The following is a 22,396-nucleotide window of genomic DNA, read 5'->3' on the forward strand; positions in this document are numbered from 1 at the left end:
AATTCTATGAAATACTCAACCTCTATACAGAGTTTTGAAGGGAACATCATTTAAGCTCTCAAGAAACTCTCATAACTTTGACAGAAGAATTTGTGAGACTGCGACAAAACATTCTTGAGCGCCCAACATCCCAACAGGATAGTATAAATCATCTTCCTCCCAACATCCCAACAGGATAGTATAAATCATCTTCCTCCACTTTCGGAGGTAGAATAATCATGTTCACTCACAGCACTCCCTTGAGTGACCGATTTCCATTATTTTTCCAATACCATCTATACCTTGAAAAGGGTTTTATATCTATAGCAAAAATTCATCAACAACCAACTTCCGAACAGGATAATACAAATCATCTTCCTCCAATTTAGGAGGTAGAACAAACATGTTCACTGTGATGACTCGCTTGAGTATATCCAATACCATCTATACCTTCAAATGGTTATTGTTGCACATAAGAAAGTATCTACGTTTCATCTCTTCTTTATACCATAAAACGGCATGTCATGCCATTTGCGTCTTTTCCCCTAACAAAACTATGAGTTTAGTGTGTTCTGTTATAAAATTGTTATGGGGTTCAAATAATAGGGAAACATGGAGCTATATTCATTAAAAAAAATTGGACTGAATGTACAGCATTCAATACATTTAGTCCAAAACATCTCTCATGCTTTCTACATGTTGTGCATTGAGAAAGTAACGAGTTTGGCGTGTTTTTTATATTATGAAAATGCTTATTTTCTCAGACCTTGCTATTTTGTCCACGTCATATCTCATAATAAAAAATTCTCTATATATACTATTTGTAGTTCTATGGTCTTTAAAGCCCTAAAAACAATGAGGAGAAATCGTGTCATGTCTATAATCGTGATATAATGTTGAAAATGTTTTTTTTATTTTTTTATTTTTAATTTTACCAAAGTATATGTATATAATGACAAGGATGTTAAATAGAGAAAAATCACGAGCAAATCCCAATCATAAGTTTTAAAAAAAATCCAAATAAATTCAACCACCCACCCAACCCTAATGCTGGAAACCAGCAACTTTTTGCATGCAGGATTTTAATGAATTTGTATTCTTGGTGTTTAGTATTTTAGAAGAAGATTTATTTTACAGATGATTCTCTTCTATTATAAGATATCTGAATTTGTATTCTTGGTGTTTAGTATTTTAGAAGAAGATTTATTTTACAGATGATTCTCTTCTATTATAAGATATCTCTCGACATATTTTACATATATTTTTTAAATATAAGTATACTAGTCATATATCCAATCATGAAGAGAGTTGATGGTGTGGAAAGTAAAACTGACACCTTACTCCCTAGTATCAAAGAGGTCATTACAAAGAGAAACCAAACATAATCTTCTTGTGCATGAGATTCTTATTTTTGGTCCCTCATTTTGAAAAGATCACACAACATATTTAAACTCATTTAATAAGATTGTTTGAATTTTAAATATTTTTATGATTGAATTGTTTTAATTTTTTTCTTACGATTATATAAATTCCCTTAACAAATTCTTTTCTAAAACATTTCAATGATAATAATAATTTAAAAGTTAAATTTTACTTAGAAAATAAAAATTTCATAATAACATGTTCATTATAATTATGTATCTAACAATTTATATTAAAAATAATTTTGAAAAACTAAATAAATCAAAGTATCACATTATAATAATATAATAGTTGGAAGACCATTTAGATGCAAAACATTCTAAAGAAAAGCTACATTAAATTTTAGATGCTTATAATACATAATTGCTTTGTCATGAGAGAACTAAAATTTAAATGCTTATAGATCAATCATGATTTTAAAGTTGTAGTTTTTATTATTAATTAATAAAATAAAAATCATTTTAACATTTACCTTTATATACTATAAAATATTACTATTTTTTTTTAATATAGTACCATCTTTGATGAGATGGACTTTTAATTTTATGTTTAAACATTTAACATGTTAAAATGTAATGGTGAAAAGTGTACGTACTTTGTATATTTTATTTTTGCTTTAGATTTAATTTAGTAGAATTATCTCTAATATAATGTTAGTGTATAAAATAATATTTTTGAGTGAAGTTGGTAAATTATTTTATCCTAATCTAATTGTATCATTTTCACATCTTAATGATCTAAATTATATTTATTATCTCAGTTGCCCATCACATTGGCCATCACTTTTGTGGTGCAAAATTGGTTCATTATTTTTAGGTATGAATTCATCCTTCAAATTTCTAAATTCAAAATTTTAAAATTTAATTTTGGTTCCTCCTTTTTAAAATATCTATTATTAGTCAACTAAAAAATGAAATATATTAAATTGCGCACTAAAGTGTTATATAAAGAGACATTCCTAATAACTAAATTATCATTGAGAAAGAATAAAAGGACCTAATATGAAATATTCATTAAATATTACATTATCACAAGTGTACGAGACATTACATCAACATTCTAAATATATTCCATAGCCAAATCCTTTTCTATTTTCATCTCAATCCTTTTTTTCAACTCTCAACTAACCACACTATTGGCAGGAACTTGCGCATCCCTTTGTTTTCATTTGTTTTCTATTAAGTTTATTACTAATCATTAATATTATTTTTATAAATATTCAATGTTTAAATTTAATAAGTTTAAACCTTTTGCATTTCTTATAAATAAAATTACAATATTTAAGTCTAAAATATGTTTTTATTGCCTATTATTTTTTATCATGATAATTTCTTTTTAATATTTTAATATCAAAATCAAAACAATTAATAATAAGTAATTATATTGTTTATTTGAAAAATGTTATTTATATTAATATATTTTGATAGATTTTTAAAAAGTTTTAAAGGTAAAAATAAAATCATTTTAAAATAAATGAAATGTTGGCTAATTTTACATGATTTACCAAAAAATCAAAGTGGAATAATAAAATCATAACTCGTTGTTATTTCATCTCTATTGCAAGAGTATTAGTTTTTTTTATTGGTTTTTTTTTTGTTTTTGGAAAACAACCACCTGTGACTTATTTAGAAACATGACCATATAAAATACCGTACCATTACATATTGTGAAACCTAATTGCATGTTTTATAATTTTTATTATTATCATTTCAAAATAAATGAAATGTTGGCTAATTTTTTATCCTTTACCAAAAAATCAAAGTGGAATAATAAAATCATAACTAGTTGTTCTTTCATCTCTATTGCAAGAGTGTTGGTTTTTTTTGGGAAAACAACCACCTATGACTTATTTAGAAACATGAAAATATAAAATACCAAACCATTACATATTGTGAAACCTAATTGCATGCTCTATAATTTTAATTATTATAAATATTTTTATTAATATTTATTTTATTTAACTATGTAGAATTATATATTTTTATATAAGTGAGTAATTGAAATATAAACATGAAGAAAAACTAGCTTTTCAAACATAGAAATGACATATATATTTAGTTGACTTACTTAAGATATATTGTAATATTATAATATTTTATTCTATCGTAGATTACTTAAGTTTAACTTAAGTAGCAAAATTTATTAGGCATATGAATAATTGTAGAGTCATATTAGGACTCTAACTTCTCTAGGTTGAGACACATGTCTAAACCTTGTCCACTCTTCCACCGTGCTCTTGCCTATTTAAACAAGGCATCTTGTACATTTGTGCTTGCATCTCAACTCAATAAAACAATTTGTGTTGAATCTCTCTTATGCATTTATATTCTTTCATAATTATATCAGATAAGGATAAAAAAGAAGGACGTAAACATTGGTTTCGATGTTCCATATCAATAAAATAAGAACAATATATAATTCTATATTGAAATAATGAAATTAGAATGGTTGTATACACACTATTTATTTATTTATATATATATATATATGAATTGAAAGAAGAAAAACTTGTTTTCCTTATTTATAAAATGTATGGATAAACTCTCTAATAGGTCACTTCCCAACCAGTAACCATTTGTTTAGTTTCACAACTATATCCTATTTACTCGATGCGTCCATCCCTTTGGTAGATTTGCGGACAAAATTAAAGAGGGAGAAATATTAAAGGGTACAAAGAACGCCTTCCTTGGAACAGTATCAACCAGATCTTCACCTGTATAACCTGCTAACACACTCCATTCCATAGACGTCGAGTCAAGGGTCAACACATTCTTGCTGCCTTTAATTGTAAGCCAAATTTTATCTGATGAAGCAGCAACCATAAAATCTGTTCCATGGGATGACATGATCGTGTCTTGTAACACATCTTGGGGAGTAACAGAAAGAAGAGACCAACTCTTATTATTCTCCAACACCCATATCCCCAGCAAAGAGTGCTTGATGAATGGGATAGCACCCCATATGGACCCTTCTTCTCCGGCCTCCTTCGCTAACCTCCCCACCAAAAGCAGCTTCCCATTGCACGACACTAAGGCAGGCAGGGACGGTTCCCAATTGTTACTAAAATCAAGATTGTCAATCTTTGGAGGCAACCCTCCTTCGATCTCCTTAAACTGAAATTCTCTGCGGGCAAAGTCATAACAACCCAAGTGACAGCCAAAGTTACTCGTAAAGTAGCCCATACCATTGTGTAGTGTGCTCCTCCATGAATGTGTGCTTTTCTGACCAGCCAAAAAATGGTTCCTGATAGGTATATCCTTCCACTTATCTGTAGTGGAATCATAGAGTAGAGCTATATCGTAGAAGTTGAAAGTAAAAATTTGAAAGTGATTGGCTTCGACCATCAGTTCCACGGCCCCTCGGTGCGTCCATTTCTCAGCACGAGGCAAGAATCTGCACTGTTTAGTTAAAACGTTATATATGACAGACTCACCAGACAAATGATGAAAGAGAAAAAGCCCTGCCGCTGCAGCACAGAGATGAAACGCGCAGCCCTTGTCCCGGTTCCATGTAATTTTATTCCACAGTAAACGGATTTGAAACCACCTGTTGAGAGATGCACAGAAGAAGGCGATTCCTTGGTAGGTCTGCTTGGTCAGAAAATTGTCTCCCTCGTTATTCACATTGAAATTGGTGGCCGATATTGCCGTATTCCAAGCTTTACAAATGCTTTTGGCTCTCATGAGTGAGGGCATGGGAAGTCTTCGCAAAATCTCCTCTGTTGCGTCATCATCCAGATCGGGATTATTATTATTATCTTCCTCAATTGTATCCCATTCCTCAGGAGATTTATTTTCATTATTATCGCCTCGTGGAGTACTTGCACCATATCTATCTTGGTAGACCTTTTGTATTTCTGAAAATGGAAGATTTGTGCAGGACATACAAATCATATTGCGCCAGCGACGGCTGGATTTCCCGATTTGAAGTCCGCATTTCAAGTCCTCATCCATGTGGGCATGCAGGTCCGCATATCCGTCCACGTATCTGCGATTATATGATCGTCCACACTCCAAGTCCGCGTCTCTGAAATTATCTGTAATCGTCCGCATGACTGCACTATCCACCATTTTTTTTCTCCTCCTTTTTAAGATAACAGGTACTTGTTTTTGGAAAGGATACTAATATTCTATGTACATTTATACGTAACTTTTTATTATTGAGTATTACTTTTCCAAGAGCCAACCTTCATTATCAATAATAATTTTATTTGTATATTATTAATTAGTGTTATTATTTTTTTATTTTATAAATAATATATTATTAATTAATTTCAAATATTAATTCTTTTAACATTCTAATAATATAGAGATTCATCTTATAGTGTGATAGTTAAATGGTTGGATTATTAATAGTGCAATCAAGGTTCAGATCTCTCTTGGCTTAAACGACGTTAGTGAGGAGATTGTGTTGGAGGAAATGTTGGTGATGGAGGAAAAACGAGGAGAAAGGGATGGCTAGGCGAGGCATTAATGTTAAGAAGAAGGAGGATGGTCGTGTGAGATAGAGCTAGACTAAAAATCATAACGCTTTGACCCAATATTACTTTAAAACAAAAATAAATAAATAAATATATATATATATATATATATATATATATATATATATATATATATATATATATATATATATATATATATATATATATATAATTTCGTAAAATGAAGGTTAAGATTATGGTTAGGGCTAGACTTTGCCTTTGTGTAAGGGTAAAGGATATGATAAGGGTTACAATTAGCATTAGGTTTTGAATTAAAAGAGTGTTTTGATACAATTACAATAAGGTTGAGGTTGGGATTAATGTTAGATATAGAAAGAAGATTCATGTTAGCGTTGAATTAAATTTAGATGATCTAAACAATTACAAGGTTATGTTTCAAGATAGAATTAATTTAAAATAACATATATGTATCGAATGACAAAGCATATATATAGCTAGAATTTGAAGGAAAAACTCAATTAACATATCTAAAGTCCAAAGCTTAGATTAATTCTCAAATGCGAAGAAAGTACATTACTAACTCATCCCATTTGAAGATTTGACAAATCTTTGCAAATATAGCTCATCAATGTTAGTTTTGGAAGAGCAAAAACTGGCTCTAAATGTTATTGGACAGAAAACATTGTAGTCATACCTCCTTGGTCCACATGAAATATTTAATGAATTGTTGTTCTACAATTAGATCAGCAGTTCAGATTCTAGCAAACTGTGAATTATTTGGAATAAAATAAATTTTGGCTATAATATTTGAATCATGCAAACAAGACAAGATATTAGCACCCTGGTTGAATTACACACATCAAGAGGGAAAAAAATGTAAGACATTAGTGGAGGCAACTTTTTTTAGTAGTAGCATAATACATTTGATGCATTGATTGGACATTTACACCTGAATTACCTGACGGATTGTGAAGGAAAATAATTTTTAATTGCAGACAAAATGTATAAAGCTTTGAGACATTAGATCTTAAGCCACAGCATGGTATTAAATTTAGACTGACGTTGTATTAGAAGAAGAATCTGTCTATAGCCCAAGTCAATAAGTAAATGTCCGGGACTAATAGAATGACATTGGTGGAAGTAGAATGACAAGCAAGTGAGATTGAAGTGAACACTATTACAGTATTATGTACAAATTGTTCTAAGCTGAAGTGGGAAAGGAAGTAAAGCATAGCTAGAGCAAACAAATGTAATAACATAGTTTTACACAGTATTGAGGGATAATCCTTGCTTTTATTGTTAGGAAATAGGAATAGATAAGAATAATATTGAAGGTAGAGAGGTCAAAGCAAGGAAGTGAATCTCTGTACCTGGTAGCTATGTTGAAAACACTTTGGAAAATCTATAGGAAATGAAAAAAATGAACAATCAGACAAATGCAGTTGGTAAAAAATAAATAAGCAGATCTGGCAGGATTTGGACAAGACCTAGTTGGATCTAGTAACAGTGTTTTCCAAAGCTGCCTTGTTGCTATTTTTTTTTTTTATTATCTGTATTTGTCTGATTCGGTTCATGAATAACAACGATTGAACACTTATGTTTTAACAGAATTTGGTCCAATAAAACACGCAAGCAAGCAAGTCGGGAGACTCAGTTCATTGTGGGGCTTCGGGCACCTTTTGAAGCAGCATTCCAAGCAGAGGAGAAGGCACTCGAGGTAATATGCATAAATGAATGATTGGGGGCAGATGGAATCAGCTTGCTAGAATACGGGAGAGGCGTATTCCTGGGAATCCTGGTGAAAGCTTCAATATTGTAGCACGGGTAGCCTCTGAATTCGAGCGCATAAATGTCTCGCCCCTGGCCTATCGATCTGAACTGGGAAACCTACCGCAACTATATCCTCTAACCCGGTAGAGATGGATTCTCAAAACAGAATTAGTCACTCCTGGATGTTTAGGTGGGCGACTCTATAGGCACTTCGAACTCACCTGCGGGCTGATCTAATTCAGGCGAGCAAAAAACCAAAAAAAAACCCCAAAACCCAATTCATACAATTAAAACCGCAATACCAAAGGGTTCGATTCGATTCACCTCAATGATCCCGATCACGAAGGTTGTGGGTCTCTTTGCTCCGGCATCTGCTAGTGGTGTTGCTAGCTCCACCGTATATGCTTCTGGTTCAATGGGTTAAGCTCTCGTCTTTCAGTAAACATTTTAGGGAGACTAGACCTCGTGACCTCATGCTTCATCACTGGAAGTTCTCGCCAATCGAGCTAGGCCCCCAGCCCCAATCCTCTCATTAATTTCAATAGAATTGAAATTGATCATTTTTTATTGTCAATTAAAGTTTTTTATATTTGCATTTAAGATTTCAATGTTAAGTCGTAATTATGTACATGTTTGATACCATTGTATAATGAAGATATTTAAAAAATGCCTTAATATTCTAGTTTATCTAAGTTGTATATTTTTTCCCTAAAAATATTTCAAGAATGTCCATTTTATTTTACTATGCTTTTTTTGGATCATTAAGTGAGGATTCTATAAGGGCCGTCACCCATATTTAAGATATAAAAATTCATGTGCTAGTACTAAAGAAGACAATATTCCCTGATCAAACAATGATCTAGCATTGAACCTTGAGACCAAGTTCTTATGAGACATATCTCCAAACAAAGCACATAGCTAAATAAAAGAGAATACAAAGGCTTGCATCCCAAATCTCCACAAGCCTCTTGTTGTGAGAAGAGAGAGTGCTCTCCATACTCCATTGCATTTCTTTTTCAATTATCTCATGAGTTCCCATCTAAAGCTTCTCCATGTACAATTTTCAACCTCATCCATCCTTTAGTTTTCAAGCTAGATTGTAGCTTCTCGATAGGCTACCCAATGTCAATTCAACCTCCCTTTGGATCAAAACTGAAAAATTAACTTCCTTATAACTACTCAAGAGCTCAGCTACTCCTAATCCTCCTAAACATTCTCCTTCCTTGGTTCCCAAAAATCTTTTAATGCAAAAAGCCTACCATAGTTCCTTCAAAGGAACTCCTTAGCTTTTATTTTTTAAGCACCCAATGTAAAGTTGAATCACATCACCTTTTAGCAATGAAGTAGTCAATTTTTTATACCTCAAATGTTTGCAATGAAAACATTCAATGGGAATTCTTCAACACCCACAAATTGCAAGTATCACCCTACTAGATATGAAATTTGAATAGAATTGAGTATTAACCTTGAAAGGTACAAAAGCATGTAAGCCCTTGTTTGGATTTCATGAGAGCCATCACAACCAAGATCCATTTTGATTAAAGTTCAATTTCGATTTAGAATTAATGGAATCCCTTACCTCTAATTTATAGACCAATAGAAGGTGGTAAAGGAGTACCACATAGAGAACCAACTCATGGTCAAAAAGGGGTGCCATTTTAACAATTTATTATTTATCATTATTTTCTTCTTGAGATGGATCCCAATTCACAAGTTGATGTCTATAGATATACCCTTCTACTTAGAATAATAAATATGTTCCTCAAAACAAGTGTTTACAAAACCCATTCTATAGCATGTTATGTTCAAATTAACTTAGTACATAGATGCATTATTTTTTCTTTAGTGCATATTAAATTTGTATGTACCATTTTAAAGAAAGATGAGCAAGCTCACTTCAATTAAAGAACTCAATAGTAAAATTATGTATATGCATAGTCAAATTTGAAAAAGAAAAACAAAACTAGCAATGTACATACAAAACTACTCAAATAAATAAAGGCATGTGTAATAGGTGAGACATTAAAATACCATGAACATCAAAACTATTGAAAAGTACATATTACAATGCCTTTATTTATTACACCTATTGAAAAGTACATATTACAATGCCTTTATTTATTACACCTATTGAGAAGTACATATTGAGAAAGATGAGTTATCTCACTTCAATCAATGAGCTCAATAGGTGAATCATCAAAACTACTCAAATAAATAGAGGCATGTGTAATAGGTGAGACAAAGGCATAGAATTTGGTTGGATAGGCATTGCATAAGTTTTAATTTGGAGGTCAAAGAAGAGATAAGGATTCTAAATATTTGTGGTAAAAAATTATTATTGCATTTAAAAGTGCTTTAAAAGTGGTAAAGTGTATTTAAGGTGTGAAATTTGAGATGTAAGTAGTTAATAGTTAATCTTATAGTATTAATACTGTGAGGGATTTTAAGGTATTTAGAGAAATGAGGGTATGTGAGATTTTATTTTAGAAAAATGTACTAAAAATAAAAACAAAATGTTTCAATGAATCATATGTGCTTTTTTGGTAGAAACCAATGTCTTGTATTTTCTTAGAGGTTGAAATTTCATTTTTTTGCATGCAATAATAATTATGATAATGTTTTTCATTGTTTGTGTTATCAAAACTATTGATATGATGCATGCTACATCTAGGGCCACTTTTAACAAGATATGAAAATATGTCCATAAGGATCATTTTAGTTAACAAAATATAAAGCTCAAAATGGAGGTTGGAGGATCCACCAAGAAGCTACAAGAACATTCCCTTCCTTAAGCTTGACATGCACACAGAATGGGTAAATGTCCATAAGGATCATTTTGGTTAGCAAAATATTAGGGATAAAATGGAGGTTGGAGGATCCACCAAGAGGCTACAAGAACATTCCCTTCCTTAAGCTTGACATGCACACACAATGGGTAAGATGCCTAAGTAACATTTTTGGTAAGAGTAGATGGTTCGCTTTTCAATTCAATGGTGTGTTCCAATTTATTATTGTAGTGTGTTCTTGTTATGTTTAGTTACATTTAGTTGTCTTCTCTATATTGACCATTGATACAAAGTAATAGTTCTATAGAGTTGTATTGTTCTATTTCCACCTCTTGATTGAGAGGGAAAAGTAAGTCTTCATGATCAATTAGCTAGTGATTTTGTACTTCTAGCAAGTGTGGTCAATGTTACAGAAGCGAGGGCAAAGTAGAGTAGACTAATATGTAGCAAGTAGTTGATCATCAAATAATGAATGCACCTACGTACAAGGAATCACAAGGATAACTGTCATTCAAAGAAACTTGCTCATACTACATGTAGTACAAATGGTCAAAAGCATGTTGATTGAGGAATTTAAATATGATCACCAAATAGTATTATCAAGAAGCAAATGGATCTTCAAAGTGACTCAATGTGCTAAGTCTTACTCATAAAAGAAGATGATGTAATAGATCAAGCATCAAGAGGATACATTTGTGTTGACATTGGTTGACCAAGAGAGTTTACAAAGTGATAAGATCTCCAAATTTGTGTTGACATTGGTTGACCAAGAGAGTTTACAAAGTGATAAGATCTCCAAATCATCATCTTTTGCTCCCCTTAGAATCAAAAAGGTGATTGTTAAATTTATGATATCATTAATTTGTAATTAATGATTTCATTAATTTGTAATTAATGATTTGTATTAATTCAATAATTTATTATTAGTTATCATCTTTTGCTCCCCTTAGAATCAAGAAGGTGATTGTTAAATTTATGATATCATTAATTTGTAATTAATGATTTGTATTAATTCAATAATTTATTATTAGTTCCTGCGTCGCAAGGAACTATAGCGAGGCTAAAAAATTAAACCGTGATTAATCTTTTGCTGTTTGGCCAATCAAACTGCAAGATTTTGTTACATAAATTTCATTCTATTGTACAAGTTACAAATTTTTTACCAGTATTTCCCATGAAAAATGTTTTGGCACGCAGAGATTGGCATTGCAGACGGTTGTCAGTCTTCCAAGCGAGAGAACGCACACTACCCAAAGTGGCGGCAAAACAGAAGTGCTGACATTGCGTTTGCTCTTACCGATGCAGAGAATGCAAGACTTCTGAGACCAGGGCTGATGGCAATCACCGTCTCTCAAGAGGCTGCAGAGCAAGAATGCTCGAAAGGAACAGTTGGCAATTGGGGTTTCATTATTTTTACATGGAAGTTAGATGTGAGCATTCATTCGTATACTCCGTTAGATGTGGGCATTCATTCGTATACTCATGGAGGTGCAGGCAAAAGCTATTCAAGTTCAACGTGGCATTCTGTAAAATGTTTACGTGCCTTTTTATGCTTGTAAATTTTTAATACATGCCTATTACGGTAGTTGCAACATTATTACACAGATCCCGTTTCACTACAGGTACACCTAGGATTTTAACGAGATCCTTCAGATTATAGAGCTCTTCATTGTTTTGAAAAAGATTTCTTTTGGTACTTAATTAAATTGGGAGAAAGATTGTTATGTTAATAATCTATTTTAGCTTATAGTTAATAATACAATATTTGTTTAAAATTTTATTATCAGATTTAAAAACTTTGAAATAAGAATTAATTTAGAGGTTAATTTAATAGTTCTTCAAAAAAAAAATTGTAATAACATTGCTAAATAACTCCCACATAATGTTTACTCTGTAAATGTATATCATTGTATTGTTGTATTTGCAATTACTGATCCCTTTTACCATAACTTGATAGAACAGAACACCAATGGGTCTAATAAAATAATTATCATTCTCTTATCTGAGCAAAAATTATAAGATATCCATCATTAGCTCATGTGACATCTATGCAACATTCAGAAGCTAAAATTGACACAACAAACGCAGTGACGTCAATTTTTGTCATCAGATCGTACACCCATGCTTTGCATTCCTTCAACTTCAGCATTTTGTTACAAGAGAAAGTACCCAGCGATGTACTACAGAGCATAATGCTCAGAGCATATTAAAACAGTTTGTCACAACACAAAGACATCAGTCTTATGAAATACACCGTTACTAATTATCATATAGGTGATGCACCATCCTTAAAATTCCTTCAGGTTCTCTTAACATTGTCTCCGTGGATTGTAACAAACCCCTCGCTCGCAAGGTTTCCAATTGCATTGCGAATCTGAAATAGAACAGCAAAACCCATTAAGCATACAATTCCCTTAAGAAAATGAAGCTGGATATAGCTCGAAATTTGCCCACAAAAAAGAATTACTTACATCATTGAGGTTGACTTCCTTGGATCCCTGTTTGTGCATTTCCTCCAGTAACTGTGATTTCATTCGTTCATGTTTGGTTAGGTACCATACCAACAATTTTCTCAACACTACTTAGGGTAGCATAAAGAATGTTACCTCTGTTATACGGGTTGATGGTCCCCCAGCCTGCATCTTTTCCATGATAAGAATCCTAACTGATGAAACAAGATTGGCTCGTCTTATTCTTTCACTGGCTGAAACTCCCGTAGTGATGAGGTCCATGTCAATGGTCCCTGTAACCATGACACTCAAATGCTCTTCAATATAGTCCTTTACATTGACTAACAAGTTTTGTGAATGCAATGCTACATGAATTTATCAATTGACGAGCCAAAGGGTTCTATTATGAATGGTTGACAAGGGAAAGGTTTTACAAATGAAGTAAAAGACTAAGTGGGTTTAACCTTAGAGAAAACTCCAAGATTAAATACATTTAAGTTAGAATAGTACTGATATGGGTGAGCTCCCAGAAAAGACCCAATAATTAACCAGTTGATAATACGTTCGATGAACAACTACATGAACTGCAATCCTCATTGCCAAAGATGCCAAAAGCTTACCAGTTGAATGATCGGTGGCAGATTGTTGAAGTGCAACTTCAAGTAGCCGGAATGCTTCTGCCACATCACACCTTTCGACCTGCAGAACTGAAATTTTAGATACCTCTTCTTTGCCTTTTATCTGCTTTAAAGCATTCAGGAATATAACCCACTCACGGGTTCTGTATATATTAAGACTTCCTTACCCACTCAGAGAATCGAATGCGGGCTAGTGCTTCACTAATTCTTATCAAGCTTTCAATTTGACGAGGTGTTGCTGTGATAACCTACACAAGTCATTCAGGAGAACGTGGATTAACAAAACATGGAAATTGCCCTGCATTTAAATGCATTCTCCAATGTTACGTCTGAGATATACCTCTACTTTTAAAACATCTCTGTAAGCACAGTATAAAGAGATTGAAAAATATATTGAGCTTACCTTTTTGCTACTGCCAGGGAAGTTGCCCTTCCTACGCATTTCAACATAACCACGGATCAGATCCTCTGCAGCCTCATCAGATATTTTAGGATGTATATGTTGTCTTGCATAAGTGATATATGAAGTGAGGGTTGGGAGGTCCAATGCATCCAGTGTTTGGTCCTAAAATAGCAATGTAGTTCACATCAAATATACTAGGTCACTGGACCCCGTTAATTACTGCATAGTATTGACCAAGTTAGAACTTACCTCAGGCTCATCATAATGCAATGCAACAAGATGCCTTGCAAGGCGCCGATCTGTTTGTTCATCAGCTTTATCAAGCACTAGATAGATCAGATCAAACCTGCAGGATGTTTTGTCAGTTTTTCAAACATGAACAGCAATAAGAAAATTCTCAGGCTTGAACTCTACTTAAACCAAATATACTCCACCTGGAAAGCAATGTTGGAGGAAGTTGGATATTATCAATAACTGAAAGTCTAGGGTTGTAACGTGAACCACTAGGATTGGCACAAGCTAAAACCGATGTCCTTGCATTAAGAGATGCTATGATCCCAGCCTTTGCAATTGACACTGTTTGTTGTTCCATAACCTGCTTCAAAGGAAAGACCAGACATTGATATGCAAGTCAAGCAACAGTATAAATTATGCAGTCAAGGCAAGCTAATGGAACCCACTAGAAGCACATAATTGGAAGAACTCAAAGAAAAATCACACCTCGTGTAACATGCTACGAGCATTATCTGACATCTTGTCAAACTCGTCTATGCAACAAATACCCCTATCACTCAATACCAATGCTCCACTTTCTAGAACCTGTTGAGTTCAAAGAAACATGCAATGTATAAGGCATAAAGTAGTAGAATACGGTGGTGGAGAAGGCTATCCAAAGACCTCAATGAGCAATAAGTTGAGTGGATGACTTACTGTTTCACCAGTTTCAGGATCCTTTGATACATAAGCAGTCAAACCAACTGCAGAACTTCCACGACCACTTGTATAAATGCCTCGAGGAGCCAACTTATGCACATACTGAAGTAGTTGAGACTTACTCGTACCCGGATCCCCAACAAGCAGGATGTTGATATCACCACGGAAAGTGGCACCTGAAGCTAGCTTTACTGCAGTACCCCCGAAAAGCTGTTTAAGAAACAGAAAGTTCAACAGATGATTCAATGAACATGCAACAAATTACTAATTAATTGAACATAAATGCAAGCAAGAGTACCTGACACAAGAGCCCTTTCTTTACATCTTCTAGCTCCCAAATGCTCGGTGCTAATGACCTGGTTAGCCTCTCATAGATATCAGGCAGTCGTGATAGTTCTTTCAACTTCTCAATCTGGAAATTGGTAGCCAAAAGTCAATTTCAAAACTTATAAAATTCATGTAACATACAAAAGGTAAAAGTGCGAGTGGATACCTTAGCTTCATAATCAGTTGGTGACATATCACCCTCTTGAAAAGAAGCAAAACTGTCACTATTGGCATCACGTTCCATTGGATCTTCAGCTCGCAATCTTGTCTTGTCTGCCTTCTTCAAATGAAGACAATCAATGTAGGTCTGCACCAGTAAATGATTTACAAATTAGAAATAGAAATCATAGAATACAGCATTAAAGTCCACATTCCCAACTTAAAATGACTAAGATAGGCTTGAGGGCTTTACTTTAAATAGAGATTTCACGACCCTTTGGTTTGGTCCCACTCTAACTGTCATAGCTCTGAAAATCCCAGTTACCTACACAAAAAAATGTCAAGATCAAAATGCTAACATTTTGCAATAAAAACAAGTGTAGCAATCGTATATCATGCAATCTCAGACGCACCTCAACTCGATCACCAGGTTTGGCTGCATCAACTAGTTTGTCGTGCATCAGCAAGCTAACAGTGTGTGGGGTTTCCCCCTCTGGAATGGCATCGGGTGTTTCTTGCAGCCTTACAATCTGCTTATCAGCGAACCTGACCACAAAATAAAGGGAAATTGTTGTCTTCGTAGATTTTTAAATGCAGTTTCTTAACCATGCATAAACTATAATCAAACAGTTGTTACCTGCATCTGTTATGCATCAATGTCAAAGAATTCATGGCAGCACATTCTGGTCTTGCACAACGTGTAGGTTCATCAATGCGACCTGAGGATTCGAAGTATAATATAGGATGAGAATATAAATTCGACAAAAAACTAATAACCAAGTAATTTTGGAAAACCCTTTCCAGATAACGTAGCTTGTTTTCTAAATAGCAAGCAGCCATGTACGTAATAAAACAAAGTAAGAGATTTTCAAAAGAAGCATGAAATAAGTTTGAAGAAATAGATTCTCGTGGAATATGATCATAAAAGTTGGTGTCAAAGTTCCTCAACACAGTTTTTGCCCAAAAATAAATAAAATTGTTATCTTATAAATAATTCTCATAAAGCAAATATCTCAAAGCAAGCAGAACCTCACATAGAATTCTATTAAGGTTCAGTTAAGGTTACAGAGAGCGGGTCAACAGTGGCTCGCCGTCTAAAAGAACGGGCATTTTTAAATGTTAGGCCAAAAAAAGGCCTTGCCTCTATGGAGTTCTTTTCCTGCTACTACAAACAGTAAGATCATATTTTCAAATTTGTGTAATCGAAAAGCTTCTGAGATCAGTTTCATAAGCATGAATCTGTTTAAATACATTGTAGATTCACTCTGCCATGGTTTATGAAGAAGAACATAAGAATCAGACACGACTTACAATTAAGACACAACTGTATGTGATTTTAAGAGTTCAGTTGCAATCCAATGAATTACCTCTATCAACAGGCACTGGTGCTGGAGCATATCCACAAACAAGGCACCTGAAAAATGCTTCTTTAATTTCTGGTATAATTGAGCTGCATCGAATAATCATTCCTTTCACTGATACCATCTTCTCAATATCTAGATTTCGGAGGCAACAAAAAACCCCAATTAGATTTGTCGACCAACAGAGGTGTTTTAAATGGCATTGAAAACATAATACATGAAAAACTACTGCCTACCTGATGGATTCAGATCTCGCATGTTAACTGTATCTCTAAGGTTGAATATTCTTGCCTGAATGCAATGCCAATTATATGCAAGTCTGAGGCATGTTTATATGCATATATAAACAGTCTAAAACAACAAAATCATGAGATGAAAACATGCAAGCTAACAGACCAACTAAAAAATAGAAACAAATACAATCCAATCACCTGTATATGCTTTTCCCATAGAGGCTTGAGGTGAACAGCAACATCCATCAATACAATATCAAAAATTGCAAGAACTTCAAGAGGATATCTGACCATCTTTCCCATAAAGGTCTTCATCATATTCGAAGATGTTCATTGCATCAATATTCAACGAATCACCTTCGACTTCCATTGTCTAAATGAGAAATCAACTAAATGCAGTGAATACAAAAGCAAAATGTGTTCAAGAAATAATTCGAGACAAAAAAAGCTTGCACCTTAGACTAGATCGTAAACATAAGAAGCCAGCAGGGCAAATTCAAACCTGTTCTAAGAGCCGCATGTATTTCCCCTCCGGGTCCGAAGGATCATCCCTGAAATTCCTTAGAAAGCGCTGAACTGCTTGATTGACATCTTGAACACTTATGTTTGTGCCCCAAACAAGCATTGGGGGGTTGCCATCAAGGTCACCCTCGGAAGACTGAGGCATCTGATTATAGCAGCCAAAAGAGGTAATTACTGTGTGATTCAACATGACATATGATACAAATTTAAAAGAAATGATTGACTTAGTTGACAGGTAATTTTCTGTCCAGATAAAGCAAGATCATTAATAAGCAGAGAAAAAGAAATTACAACACAACCATACCATGGTAAGGATATTGAATAACAAAGGAACCTACCTCTGTCGCATCCCCGCCACTGCTGGGAGTAACAGGTTGCCTTTGACGCCTGCCTGTTGAGGAACTGCTGACATCATGGCGATAGTTGACATATGAAGGTCTGTAACAAGTTAAGGCTTCTCCAACCAGGCGTAAAACCATATCTAACGCTACGTAAATATGTACAAACGAATTCTGCTTATGTTTGACATATACCCCCATCTTAACATCTTAATTGAGTTTAACTTTAGATGTGGCACTGACAAGAAACATAGTGCACACAAAGTCCACCTAAAACCTCTGAGCCCCCAACCCCTACACATAATCTTTGGCATGATTTCGTTAAAAGATCTAGACAAAGAAAACTGCCACAAACAAATATCTAAAAACAATGCCCAATTCATCTTCTTTCATCTACGGATTCAGAAGATGTAGATAGTTAAGCAGAACGAAATTCTCATGCCTGATTATTTTCCATGTGACAATATTTGATCAGAAGATGTATTCATTGCTCAATTCACATTTTTCTTCTACAGGATCAGTGAAAGTGAATTGTTAAGCAGAATGAAAATTTTCAAGTCTGATTTTTTTCCATGACAACATCTATCATATATATATACTGCTCGTGGGAAATGTCTCTAGACAATATATATATGTGTGTGTGTGTGTCAATACTGCTCGTGGGAAATGTCTCTAGACAATATGGGGCAAAGTATGATTGTTAGATTACAGGAAGGTTGCTATTCAGTGTTAAACCATCAATATGATTCTATCTCACTAACAATATTGCATTAGTGAGAGGCCGTCATAAGAAGGGGCTCATTGGATAGATCTCATATATACTTCTGTAAATACTTTCGACTAGAACTGCCCTCTAAGAATAGCCCTCTTTCAAGAGTGGAATTTTTTTTCTGAATTCTGAAATATCTCCTTTTTAATGATCCATGAACCCTTGCCTGTATTTAGATGGGCCACACATTAGAAAATATGAAAATTTATGGATATAGATTTCCATTCTTTGACAGACTAGAATCCCCCCAAAACTGAGAGTACAATTTCAAATTTTCATTTGTATCCAGAAACCTATAAATTTAACTTAGGCCTGCCTTAGTATTGCAAAATAGGTGTTATGAAAAACCATCATAGATCTGCCTTGATAATTTTTTCTAGTCTTTATATTGACTAGCTTCCAGCAAACTATAATTATTTAAATGCCAAAGTCTTATGATATTGATATCTCAATTGTGGTTGGAAAAAACGGAGATCAAAATGCTTCAACTTCGTCAACATTCAGAGACAGTTAACCTGAAAAACCAAGAGGACAGAGTACTAAGATCGATTGGCCTCATCTGTTACTTCAGTCTCACCTTATAATGCATCTGCATATTCACTAGTCCTCACACACAAAGCTAACTATAATTACACAAGAAAAGCAGCCTGGTCTTTCTACTGCTGCATTGGGTACCATCTATTGATAATTGTGTCCTTACTTTGGTAAAGTTTTAAAGTCACATTCCTATAGAAAAAAATTCATTACTATGAAGTCGTTACTTTTGGTTACTTTTCTTTTCCTACATTATTCCATTCACTTTGGTTTTTTTTGTCATGTCCCCTTTTCCAATAATTTTCCATGATGATCTGTAAGTTCATTTCCTGTGGGTTTAGGGAAATAATAGTAGGGAAATGATTATATAACCTTTAAGTGAGTTATGTATTTTATGTCTTTATAAAGTGACAACTTAAAGTGTTTTTATAAAGTGGATGCCTAGAGTGGGGGTCTTTGTAATTAAAACAAATCTTTTATTTAATCCTCCTAAGTGGTGTTGGAAGAGGCACTTAGAATTTGAAAAGCCTCTTTTTTGGAAGGAAAAGTTGGGCACCTAAGGATCTATGATTCTGTATAAATAGATTGGACATCGTTTTCATCTATTAGTAGAGATTGGAGGATGTGAACCCCCTGATTTCCATCACTAGATTAGAAGATGGAAACCCCTAATTCAGATTTGTAAAATACCACTCAGATTGCGTTTGAGCTTCAAAGTTGCAGATTAGAATGGAGTTTTTTCATGGCAGAAATCATTGTTTGTGGTGACTTTCATGGTGCCATATTTCTGGTTTAAGGCTAGTTTCATTGACACCAATCCTTGCAGATTTGGGGCGGCTATCACAATGCCATATTCTGATTGTTTGGAGGTGTCCATTGCATGTATCTTCTGAGCCCTAGGCAGCTTTTACAATACCTAACATATATAATCCTTTTTCTCAATGGAGACTCTCTCGACATACCTGATATACAGAGGAAGCCCCGTGCAAACCGTGAGAAAATGATTCCAAGTCTAATTGAAGGAATTAGTCATATGGCTTTAGAGAGAAATGCTCAAATGACTGTGGAATTCAAAACCCCCATTTAATCTTTGGACCAAGGAAGGCCTATGAATGTACACAAGTAGCCCGGAAGAACTAGTGGCACCGAAAAAGAGTGCATATGGAAATGCATACAAATGGGAAAATCTAGTATACCTCCAGTTAGGTGATATGAATCTCAAGGATGGATCTCAAAGAAAGATAAGATAATTAGTAGCATTAAGAATTCGTAAAGCTTCTGGAGAAAGCTGTGATAGTTTTTACACAAGACTTTTGGATCACATTCGGTGATTAATGTAAAAATCACAACAGTTTTTTCTCCTAAGGCTTTATGAATTTATTACCCAGAAAGCCATGTCCACGTGGTTTTTAAATTGGATAGCGAATGTCTCGGGTTCAAGATTACCAAAACCTAAGTGTACAAAATGTGAGGAATATACCAGGTAGATGGAAAATAACCCCTCTTGTGGACTTCTATAATAAAACCTCAGACTTCAAATCGGTGCCCCTCTATGCTTCACTGAGCTCTACTTCTACATAGAACGTCACTACCGAGTTTGAATCTGAGAGTAACATTTTTTTAGCCAACGAGTCTGGAAAGCCTAATGGCCAAGGCACACTTACTATGACACCTGAGTTGACCTTGACTGTAGGTAAATTCTCCAGTATGGAAAACAGATGGTCATAGAGCCTACTGATACTCACAAGATAAGGGATAATCACGGCCTTGGAGACAGTAAAAGTCAAAAAGTTCCACATCTGCAGGTTGCCCTACCTACCTAGAAGACTGCCCTAATGGGTTATTATACAGCTAGGAAAACCTTAAAAACAAATAAACCATATGTAACCTAGCACACATCTTCACCCCGACGACAAATCAGGTAGTGTGATTCAAACATACCAAGACTTTACAACAGATCTGTTCAAAAAACAAAATTCCTATAACCAAGCATCTCTCTTACAGAATGCAGAGAGACCCCTCTCCAATACCCTTAGTTTTTTTAATAAACCAAACGAAAAATAAAATCAATGGGGATTTAGTACTGAAAGATACGTTCCTTTGGCAGTAGCAGGGGTCCCAAAATCAAGAGGAGTTGTGTAGCCCGAAGACACGCTCCCTGACCTCCTTCTGCTGCTGCGTCTACGTACAGGACTGGACTCCCGAGACGAATGACCTGCAACCATTAGTATCACAACTCATTCACATCTCATCCATAAGATTCAGACTTCTTATTCACAAGCCTTCGGTCTAAATCTAAAGGCTGCAAAAGCCTATGATCTATTACACTGTTTTTTCCCAAACATAAAATTGTATTGGTCCGAGCTTGGAAATCTTACCTTCTCTCGGCGCAATTGGGGAAGAAGTGCTGTCCATTGCAAGAAAAAAGGCCTAGACAGTTGCAGTTGAGATGGTAAGAAGATTAGCTGGTTGCCTTCCTAAAAGACTTCCAATTGAACAACCTTCCGGAGGGGGCCTGCTATTCTATGGGCGATTAGGGGGTGTAGGCGGGGAACTAGTCTTCCTTCCTGTTGATTGAACCCCGGGTAACCAGATAGAAACGAAGGATCGATCCTCCTTTTCTCGACCAAGATTAGGCCATCGACGAGCACAGAGAACAAAAGCATGGGCCAAAGGGAGCAGCAACTATATGACAACTCCAGTTTACTGAGAACATGCTAACTTGATACCGTGATACGTATAGAATCAACTCTATTCCCTCTCCACCCTCACCCTCTAGTCGGGAATTCGACGTGTAGCGCTTCGGAGATTTGCTTGCTTTCACTGCTCTGAGTCTGGACAGAAAGCCGAAGCATTTTCCCGCCATAAAACACTTCTTAGAGGAATATAGAGAAAAAATTAAAAAAATCTTTCTTTTAGAATTTTTTACGTATATAAAATTTAATTGTTTGTTTTTGTTTTAGCATTGGAGGAAGAAAATACAATTTTAAATGATTTCAAGGAAATAATTTGAATATTGTTATGTTGTTCAAAAACAGATATTAAGTTATGATTTTAATTTATAATTTTTAGTTTATAAGTTGATATTATTATATATATGCATAAATTCAAGTGTAATTTTGTACATCTCTTTAGTAGTGTGATATATATATTCAACTTCATTTAACATGCACAGTGTAGTGTTCATGGATCTATACATAGCATTGTTCTTGGGTAGCACTACTCTTACATATCTTGTGGCCTTGTACATTGTTGCACATACTAATGTCCAATCAAACTATGTGTATGTGTCACCTAGAGCATTCGAAACCATGTTTTATGCTACCATGTG

The 22,396-nt window shown here is 34.4% G+C and overlaps 1 pseudogene; it reads right to left on the reverse strand.

Moving 5' to 3' along the window:
• Positions 1-12,370: 12,370 nt before the first annotated feature.
• Positions 12,371-21,919, reverse strand: LOC131039440 (DNA replication licensing factor MCM4-like; annotated as a pseudogene).
• Between the last annotated feature and the right edge of the window lie 477 nt (positions 21,920-22,396).

Source organism: Cryptomeria japonica, chromosome 10 (genome assembly GCF_030272615.1).
Source record: "Cryptomeria japonica chromosome 10, Sugi_1.0, whole genome shotgun sequence".
Taxonomy (NCBI): domain Eukaryota; kingdom Viridiplantae; phylum Streptophyta; class Pinopsida; order Cupressales; family Cupressaceae; genus Cryptomeria; species Cryptomeria japonica.